Genomic DNA, 10028 nt, shown 5'->3' on the forward strand with positions numbered 1-10028 from the left:
ATAATGTTTTTGAAGTGGGGAGTTGCATTATTTAGGATGGCACCTTTCCAACAAGTCAGTTTGTAAAATTTCTTTTACATTTAACATTTAAGTCATTTAGCAGATTCTTCCCTGCCAGAGCTGCCCCAGTCAACTGGAAGTGCTGTAATTGTGAGGTGTAAATGTTTAGGAGCAACAATTTTTATTTATTTATTTTTATTTATCCATTATTTTACAATGGCTCAGCCTGAAGTGGAAGGCCACACAAGCTCACAGAATGGGGCCGATGAGTGCAGAAGTGCGTAGCGTGTAAAAATCATCTGTCCTCGATGGCAACACTCATTACCGAGTTCCAAACTGCCTCTGGAAGCAACGTCAGCACAAGAACTGTTCGTCAGGAGCTTTATGAAATGGGTTTCCATGGCCAAGCAGCCACACACAAGCCTAAGATCACCATGCGTAATGCCAAGCATCGTCTGGAGTGGTGTAAAGCTCACCACCATTGGACTCTGGGGCAGTGGAAACGCGTTCTCTGGAGTGATGAATCACGCTTCACCATCTGGCAGCCCGACGGACGGATCTGGGTTTGGCGGATGCCAGGAGAACGCTAACTGACTGCCCCAATGCAGTGCCAATAGAAATGTTTGGTGGAGGAGGAATAACGGTCTGGGGCTGTTCTTCATGGTTCAGGCCCCTTAGTTCCAGTGAAGGAACATTTTGACTCTACAGCATACAATGAAATTCTAGACGATTCTGTGCTTCCAACTTTGGGGAAGGCCCTTTCCTGTTTCGGCATGACAATGCCCCCGTACGTACACAAAGCGAAGTCCATACAGAAATGGTTTGTTGAGATCATTGTGGAAAAACTTGACTGGCCTGTACAGAGCCCTGACCTCAACCCCTTCAAACATCTTTGGGATGAATTGGAACACCGACTGCGAGCCAGGCCTAATCGCCAACCTCAGTGCCCTACCTCACTAATGTTATTGTGGCTGAATGGAAGCAAGTCCCTGCAGTAATGTTCCTACATCTAGTGGAAAGCCTTCCCAGAAGAGTGGAGGCTGTTATAGTAGCTAAGGGGGGACCAACTTCATATTAATGCCCATGATTTTGGAAGGAGATGTCCAGATACTTTTGGCCATTTTGATTAACTGTTTAGGATTTTTATGGTTTGTGGTTAGAAGCTGTTAAGAAGCCTTTTTGACCGAGACTTGGTACTCCGGTACCACTTGCCGTGTGGTAGCAGAGAGAACAGTCTATGACAAAGGTGGCTGCAGTCCTTGGCAATTTTTGGGCCTTCCTCTGACACTGCCTGGTATAGAGGTCCTGGATGACGTACTGGGCCATACGCACTACCCTCTGAGATAGAGATTTCTGGAGGGGTGTGCGGGGAGTGGGTGAAAACTGTATTTGCAGCCACGACCGCCCCCAAAATGTAAACTCGTCAGCTAGACAGCCACTACAAAGTATAAACTACCGATCGCTGTCCATGGTGTTGAAATGGCAACATGTCTATGCTGCCGCCTCTCAAATTGATGATTGGCTTTCTGTGGTGTCAGGGCATGTAGCCTATAGCTTTGCTCTAGCTAATGTTTATTGGGTCGGCCTATTTGGTCATAATTGTAGTATTGGTTATCTATATCCGACTTACCTGGTTAAATAAAAGGTTAAATAAAATAAAAATATATGAGTTACTATGCTGTTACTAAGCATGAATGTATGACGGGAGTGTTATGTTACAACACCCAATTGGAAGTGCACATGCTCTTTTCTAACTGTGCTCCCATCTCCTGCCTGGTCATGTTCTCCACAACACAAATATTACAATCATGTTCTCATGTTAAGCCTAATATTTCAGGAAGCTATACACACGGTGTAGCAATGATACCAATCATTTAATTACTTGTTCAGTGACTAAAGATGGAAATTCAAACATTGCAGATTGTAAAATAAATATTTGATACAACAGCATATTAATCAGCTACCAATTATTTTTTTAAATTGTATTTATACAACTGTCCTGTATAGGCTACCTGAACCTGCATGACATGAGCCGTCCTCGCGCTACCTCCCAGCTTGGATAGAAAGTTGTTGTGCATACCAACTAGTCTATTAATGCCAAATAATACAGTCCCTCACAACTAGCTAACTAGGGATTGATTCATTATGCAGTGAAGCCTATATACCTATATATACCTATATATACCTATATATACCTATATACCTATATATACCTATATATACCTATATATACCTATATATACCTATATACCTATATATACCTATATATACCTATATATACCTATATATACCTATATATACCTATATATACCTATATATACCTATATATACCTATATATACCTATATATACCTATATACCTATATATACCTATATATACCTATATATACCTATATACCTATATATACCTATATATACCTATACCTGAAGCTATATACCGTATTTAGCAGCTATTTATACACTTGTACAAATTACACATCAAATCAATTAGGAAAAAAAGTAGACTTGAGGATAAATTCAGCCACTATTTATTGTTGAACTTGCCTACACAAATGCACTGGAATATTCAAGGTAAATTTAATCAAATGAAATGAATTCCAACTTGAGAGACCCCATGTCATCTGAAGTTCTCATTGCTGCTTCTGTCTCTGTCTCTTTTTCTCTTTGTTTCTCTTCGAAAAAAGTATATCTGTGTCTGTGCTTCTCTGTTTTTTCTATGTAGAGGCCCATAGGAGCTATATATATGCAACTGCGTTGCCGTGCATTTTTTTGTGCAAATGTTTTCACCACGGTCTTTAAGTCCAGGTTGCAGGCCCGACTGTTTTCTATGAGTATTGCCAACCCAGACATACTTTCCTGAGACATTGTACATTATATTGTATGTCCATTGCGTTGGACACAATTTAAACTTAGTCTTGAATGATGTATGCAACCACACAACTCAAACGCTGGTTCACCAGTGTGAACGAAATCGCAAACCTCTTTTGTTCAAGCCCTCAACTTGTTGTCCGTTAATGGTAATCTGTTTGCATCCGTCAATTGATTTGCATTCCAGTGTCTAGACAACCTGTCCCCAGAGCTTCCTGTACAGTTATTCTCTTTCCCGTAACGTGTTCAGGCCGGCAATTAAGAAGAACAAGAGGCTTCAGAACTGTTGCAGGCCCTTTCTGCCCAGTTCCCCTGGTGTTGCTACGGCAATCAAGCTGTTTTTACCTGCCCTGTAACTGTCGCTTCCGCAGAGACATTTCTCTTCTGAACTAAAACTCCTAAAGAAGTACCTGAGAAGCATTAGGCTCTCGCTCTGATATGCGCTTCTGAACACCTGAGTAAGCGCCACTCATTGCACTTGCGCCGTCGTAGCCTTGACCACGGCATTTGTTCACCCCTTTCAATCAGTTAAATGTTTTCTTTTCCAAGGCCTGAGGCACTCTTTTAGTCACATTCCTGAAGCCCAAGAAACTAACACTTAGCTTCCTAGAACATATGGAAATGAAAAAGGTTTATGAATGACGTTTTGGAGGTTTACTGTCAAAATGATTTATTAAATTAAACAAATAGACGTGGACACCAGGTGGTGGGCCCTCAGAGCTCATGGGCCCCCTACCTTGTGGGGGCCTGCTGGGGTGTCCGGTATGCCAGTGACATGCACACCTGCACATACACATTACACACACTCTCAAACTCATTCATAAGGAGAGGAGATGTGGAACATAATGAGTTATTCTTATTGTGAAGGCCTTCTCTCTCTCTTGAGCTCAGGTATGTTATTTTTGTGAACGAGAAGAGAAGCTGCAGCTGAGAGAGGAGCACCTGGACCTCCCCTTCACTGAGATCAGCCGCATGCTGGGGCTGCAGTGGTCCCAACTGGGCCCCAACGACAAGCAGGTCTGACCCCTCAACCATAACCTTTAATCCCTAACCCCTCTCACCCTTATGCTCTGGCTGTACATTGCAGTGGTCCCAACTTGGCCCCGATGACAAGAAAGTCTGAACCCTGACCTCTAACCCCAAACTTGAAATTCTAACTGAAACATCCTATAACATCCTATATGTCTTCCTGTAGAAGAAGAACCAAGAGGCAGAGAAGGACAAGCAGCACTACATCACAGGGCTGACAGACTACCAGAACACTGAGGCATACAAAGACTTCCTGCGGAAGAAAGCCCTGAGCAGGGGACCAAAGCTCTGTGGTGTGTGTTCAATGTTGTTTGTGTACAATGTTTGTGTAGTGTGTAGCATAGTGCCTAGACTCTAGGGTGTAGTAGTTATGTAATTAGATGAGCTCTATGTTGGTTGCTGTTGATGGTGTTTGTTGATGATTGTTGTTATGTTTTGTTGTCGTCAGGACCCCAGGGAGCTGACACTGAGATGGAGGAGGAGACCATGGCTCCAGATCCCATAGATGTAAGTAACTTAACTGCTCCTCTTTCTACACAAGCCATTCTGACCTTCACCTTGACCAGGGACGGGCAACTTTGACAGGGGTGGGGGCCACAAAAAACGGAACTCATCATGAGGGGCAGCAGGGGCTCGTGTTTGTACCCCCCTCCTTATGAGCAAAACATTTTAGCTGCCCCCTTCGTGACAGCGAAGAGTTTGTAGTTTCGTTCTTCCAATTCTGCACATTTTGCCATAGGGTGGAGGCAAATGTTTGCAGTTTTTAATATGATACCCGTTGATCAATGGGCCTTACCCTGGTCGGTAATTCGACCATGCTTAATTACTACAGCTCCCACATTCAAATTTAAGTTGAGACCCCGACTGAGTTCCAAAAACAAACATGTTTTTTGGTGAAATTGGTTCGAGGGCCTCTCTCTCTATCCCCCTCTCTCCCTCTCCCCCACTCTCTCTCTCTGCCACCACCCCCCTCTCTCTGCCACCCCCTCTCCCCCTCCCAGTCTCTCTCAGGGGTCTGACTGTAGTGATTTGTTCTGTCATACCTGTAATCAGTACTTCAGCTCTCTGCACAACAAGAAAGAACACCTTCTCTCACAGATCTGTGTGTGTGTGTGTGTGTGTGTGTGTGTGTGTGTGTGCGTACGTGCGAGTGAGGTGCATATCAGATTATGTTCTATGTGCAAGCCTTTATCATATTTGGAAACTGATGCAATAGCAGTATTTCACCATTAGATGGGTGTATAGGACTTAGTCAGTCAGGTTCTCTTTTTAAAGTGCTGTTCAGCATAGTTACTCCAATGAACAGAGACACAAATACATTCAAAGCCATAGTCTATACTGTAGGATTTTTGGAGAGTATGGTTTTGACATTGTGTGTGTTTCTGCTCAGAGGAGTTTGAGAAGGCCACAGGCAGCCAACAGCAGGCTCCAGAGATGGAGAGAGGCCCTGTGGAGGAGGAAGAGGAGGAGGATGATGAAGATGAGGCAGAGTTGGCTCGTACGTGGGGTCTGTCCTCGCTGGACTTCAGTGTGCTGCAGGAGCTGCTGCTCAGACACATGAAGCGTAAGAGCTACTGACCAGCACTGACCACATTTACAACTTTGACACAAACAGTGTGCTGGCCTGTCAGCTCCACACCCTCACTCTGCAACCACTGCTGTTCCACCCAGACAGAGGTGACAGAGAGAAAGAGAGGGACATGAGAGATGGAGGGAAATAAAAAGAGAGAGACCGAAAGAGTGGGAGAGAGCGAGACAGGAAAGAGGGCAGCAGTTCTATAAATTAAACCTGATTAGTAGATTACTGCATCCAGTTGGAGGGGATGTGGGTGTTTACTGCTCGGGCACTTTCCATTCACACTTTCTGTGTAGTACCTTTGCTCTTGTGTTTCTGAATGCACACACACACCCACACATGTTTGGTCTTACTGTGCTTTGTGGGGCCTACACATTTTTTTCCATTCAAAATCAGATTTTCCTTAACCCTCAAACCTAACATTAACCCTAACATTAACTCATAACCCTAACCCTAATTCTAACCCTTACCCTAAAATAGCCTTTGTCCTCTTGGGGACTTGGGAAATGTCCCCACGTGGGAGAATGTTCCTTGTTTAACTATCCTTGTGGGGATTTCCGGTACCCACGAGGATAGTAATATAAGTACACACACACACACACACACACACACACACACACACACACACACACACACACACACACACACACACACACAAACACATGTTCCCATGGATTGGGTAATAAACTCAAGCCGGAGGTTTGGAATAATTTGCTTGTTATGAGGCCAATCCCTTTCATTGTGCTAATCTCCATCAGGGTGTTAGCTCTTCGCCCAGCCAGGACAGGGAGGGTTACAGATGGAGAACAGCGGGGCTGGAGCTAGCATCAGTTACTTAGTGGTTCATGGTCGAGATCACAGTAGTGTTTTGTTCCAGACAATAGACTCTCTGACCCTCCTATCAGCTCTATCATCCTTTCCTTGTCCCCGTCAGGTGGTGACTGGTTTAAAGCGATAGGACAGGGTCCAGCCTCATGTTAGGTATTCGCTGTTTTGATGTCAGCTATTATACAGTTCATTCAAATCAGGGATCAGGAAGGAATGGCGATTAAGAAAAAGAGAGATGTCGACTATGGTAACAGAAATACGATTTGTATTCAATAGAAAGAGTTACAGTATTTACAGAACTGACGCAGCCCTGTCTCTAGGTAACAGGCTTCTGCAGAAACAGGCTCTGCCCATCGCTGCCCTGACGAATTGATGAGCAGAGCCGCACAGGAAGAAGGGAACCTCAGGTAACCATAGCAACCAGCCAGGGGTCGTGTGAGAACGGACAGTGACTGAGTAGATTAACATCTGTATGTGTCAGCAACATAATGAATGTGGCCCTAGTATCCACTACTTTGTAGGGAAGTGAGCAGTTTTCAGAATGGAACCAAGCCTGAGTCCACAGCGCCATTTTGACAGGAGTGGTAACTTGTGACTGAGATGCTGCTGTGATAATGATAATAGATAGGATTTACATGGTGTTTTTCCAAGAGCTCAAAGAGCTTTACATTGTAACAGGAAGCCCAGCTCAGCCAGTGTGCTCATGTGTGATGTAGCTCCCTGCCAGATTGCAGTTTGGAGTGTGACTGTTTGAGGTTGTGGACAGGTGTCTTTTATACTGATAACAAGTTCAAACAGGTGCCATTAATACAGGTAACGAGTGGAGGACAGAGGAGCCTCTTAAAGAAGAAGTTACAGGTATGTGAGAGCCAGAAATCTTGTTTGTTTGTAGGTGACCAAATAATTATTTTCCACCATAATTTGCTAATTAATTCATTAAAATTCCTACAATGTGATTTTCTGGATTTTTTTTCTCATTTTGTCTGTCATAGTTGAAGTGTACCTATGATGAAAATTACAGGCCTCTCTCATATTTTTAAGTGGAAGAACTTGCACAATTGGTGGCTGACTAAATACTTTTTTGCCCCACTGTATGTAAACTTCCGACTTCAACTGTACATATGAAGCATTACATCAATACTGGCAGGCTGCGACAGGGTGGAACTTGGTTTAACATTTGGAAAGGAGGTGATATTTCAGAGCCTGTACTGTACTGTGAACATTGACTTGGGGGAGAGATAGGGGTCCAAGAGATGATGTGTGTGTGGGAGGAAGGGAGATGGAGAGTGGATGAGAGGTGGGAAGGTATCAGTAGCTTCACTTGATTATCTAAATCTCCATGTAACTCAATCTCTCTCAGGTCCCATCTGAGCACTTCGGACTGTCGCTAAAGAAGCTGGTTTATAATTAGTTTAAAGCATTAATGCTCATGAATATGTTAAGCTGATAACGTCACACACTCATGAATATGTTGAAATCTTAAGCTGGTTATGTAAAGTGAATTAAGACAGAGGCTTGTTTCTACACTCAGCTCCTTTTAGCACAGACATAGAAATATAACCAAAAGTGTGTAGATCAGCAGCAGTGTTTTTACACTCAGCTCCTCTTAGCACAGCCATAGAAATAGAACCAACAGTGTGTAGATCAGCAGCGGGGTTTCTACACTCAGCTCCTCTTAGCACAGCCATAGAAATAGAACTGACAGTGTAGATCAGCAGCAGTGTTTTTACACTCAGCTCCTCTTAGCACAGCCATAGAAATAGAACCGACAGTGTGTCGATCAGCAGCGGGGTTTCTACACGCTCATCCCATTCCACAACACACAAGATGAAAAGGGTTAGGGTTGAAATTATACAAAGGCACACCTTCATTACCAGCCAATCTCTCTCTGCCCACCCCGCACTCAAACATCACACTACATCTGATGCCCGATTGCACAGTTTGATGACGTGTTGGTTAATGCATGCAACGTCTGAACAGGGGAACGCGACCTTAGTGTGCTGTCCTCAGCATGAGTCCTAGTCTACCAACCCCAACCAACCTCCTTTGGCTCGGCAGCGATGGGCTGCATATCAAATCAAATTTTATTTGTCACATACACATGGTTAGCAGATGTTAATGCGAGTGTAGCGAAATGCTTGTGCTTCTAGTTCCGACAATGCAGTAATAACCAACAAGTAATCTAACCTAACAATTCCACAACTACTACCTTATACACACAAGTGTAAAGGGATAAATAATATGTACATAAAGATATATGAATGAGTGATGGTACAGTACGGCATAGGCAAGATGCAGTAGATGGTATAGAGTACAGTATATACATATGAGATGAGTATGTAAACAAAGTGGCATAGTTTAAAGTGGCTAGTGATACATGTATTACATAAAGATTCAGTAGATGATATAGAGTACAATATATACATATACATATGATATGAGTAATGTAAGGTATGTAAACATTATATTAAGTGGCATTGTTTAAAGTGGCAAGTGATACATTTTTTAAATCAATTTCCATTATTAAAGTGGCTGGAGTTGAGTCAGTATGTTGGCAGCAGCCACTTAATGTTAGTGTTGGCTGTTTAACAGTCTGATGGCCTTGAGATAGAAGCTGTTTTTCAGTCTCTCGGTCCCTGCTTTGATGCACCTGTACTGACCTCGCCTTCTGGATGATAGCGGGGTGAACAGGCAGTGGCTCGGGTGGTTGTTGTCCTTGATGATCTTTATGGCCTTCCTGTGACATCGGGTGGTGTTGGTGTCACTAAACCGTGCAGCAATGTCTTTGTGTGTGTGTGTGTGTGTGTGTGTGTGTGTGTGCGCGCCACTCAGACAGGCCACAGCAGTAGGCAGAGAGCCCGGCAGCTGGGCGTGTGTAATTCATTCATCCAGGTCCAGGGAATCTGTGTCAGTCACACCACTGTGGGACTTCAGGCAGACTCTCTCATTTACGCTCACTGTTAGATATACAGGGCATCTGGAAAGTACACATTTTGTTACGTCACAGCCTTATTTTCATCGATCTAAACACAACACCCCATAATGACAAAGCAAAAAAATAAAATAGTAAAATATCACATTTACATAAGTATTCAGACCCTTAACTCAGTACTTTGTTGAAGCACCTTTGGCAGAGATTACAGCCTAGAGTCTTCTTGGATATGACTCTACAAGCTTGACACAATTGTATTTGGGGAGTTTCTCCCATTCTTCTCTGCAGATCCTCTCAAGCTCTATCAGACTTGGATGGTGAGTGTCGCTGCACAGCTATTTTCAGGTCTCTCCAGAGATGTTTGATCGCGTTCATTTCTGGGCTCTGATTCGGCCACTCAAGGACATTCAGAGACTTGTCCCGAAGTCACTCCGGCATTGTCTTGGCTGTGTGCTTAGGGTTACTGTCCTGTTGGAAGGTAAACCTTCGCCCCAGTCTGAGGTCCTGAGCGCTCTGGAGCAGGTTTTCATCAAGGATCTCTCTGTACTTTGCTCCATTCATCTTTCCCTCGATCCTGACTTGTCTCCCAGTCCCTGCCACTTACGAATATCCCCACAGCATGATGCTGCCACCACCATGCTTCACCGTAGGGATGGTGCCATGTTTCCTCCAGACGTGACGCTTGGCATTCAGGCCAAAGAGTTAAATCTTGGTTTAATCAGACCAGAGAATCTTGTTTATCATGGTCTGAGAGTCCTTTAGTTGCCTTTTGGCAAACTCCAAATGGGCTGTCATG

This window comes from Oncorhynchus nerka, linkage group LG5 (assembly GCF_034236695.1).
Source record: "Oncorhynchus nerka isolate Pitt River linkage group LG5, Oner_Uvic_2.0, whole genome shotgun sequence".
Taxonomy (NCBI): domain Eukaryota; kingdom Metazoa; phylum Chordata; class Actinopteri; order Salmoniformes; family Salmonidae; genus Oncorhynchus; species Oncorhynchus nerka.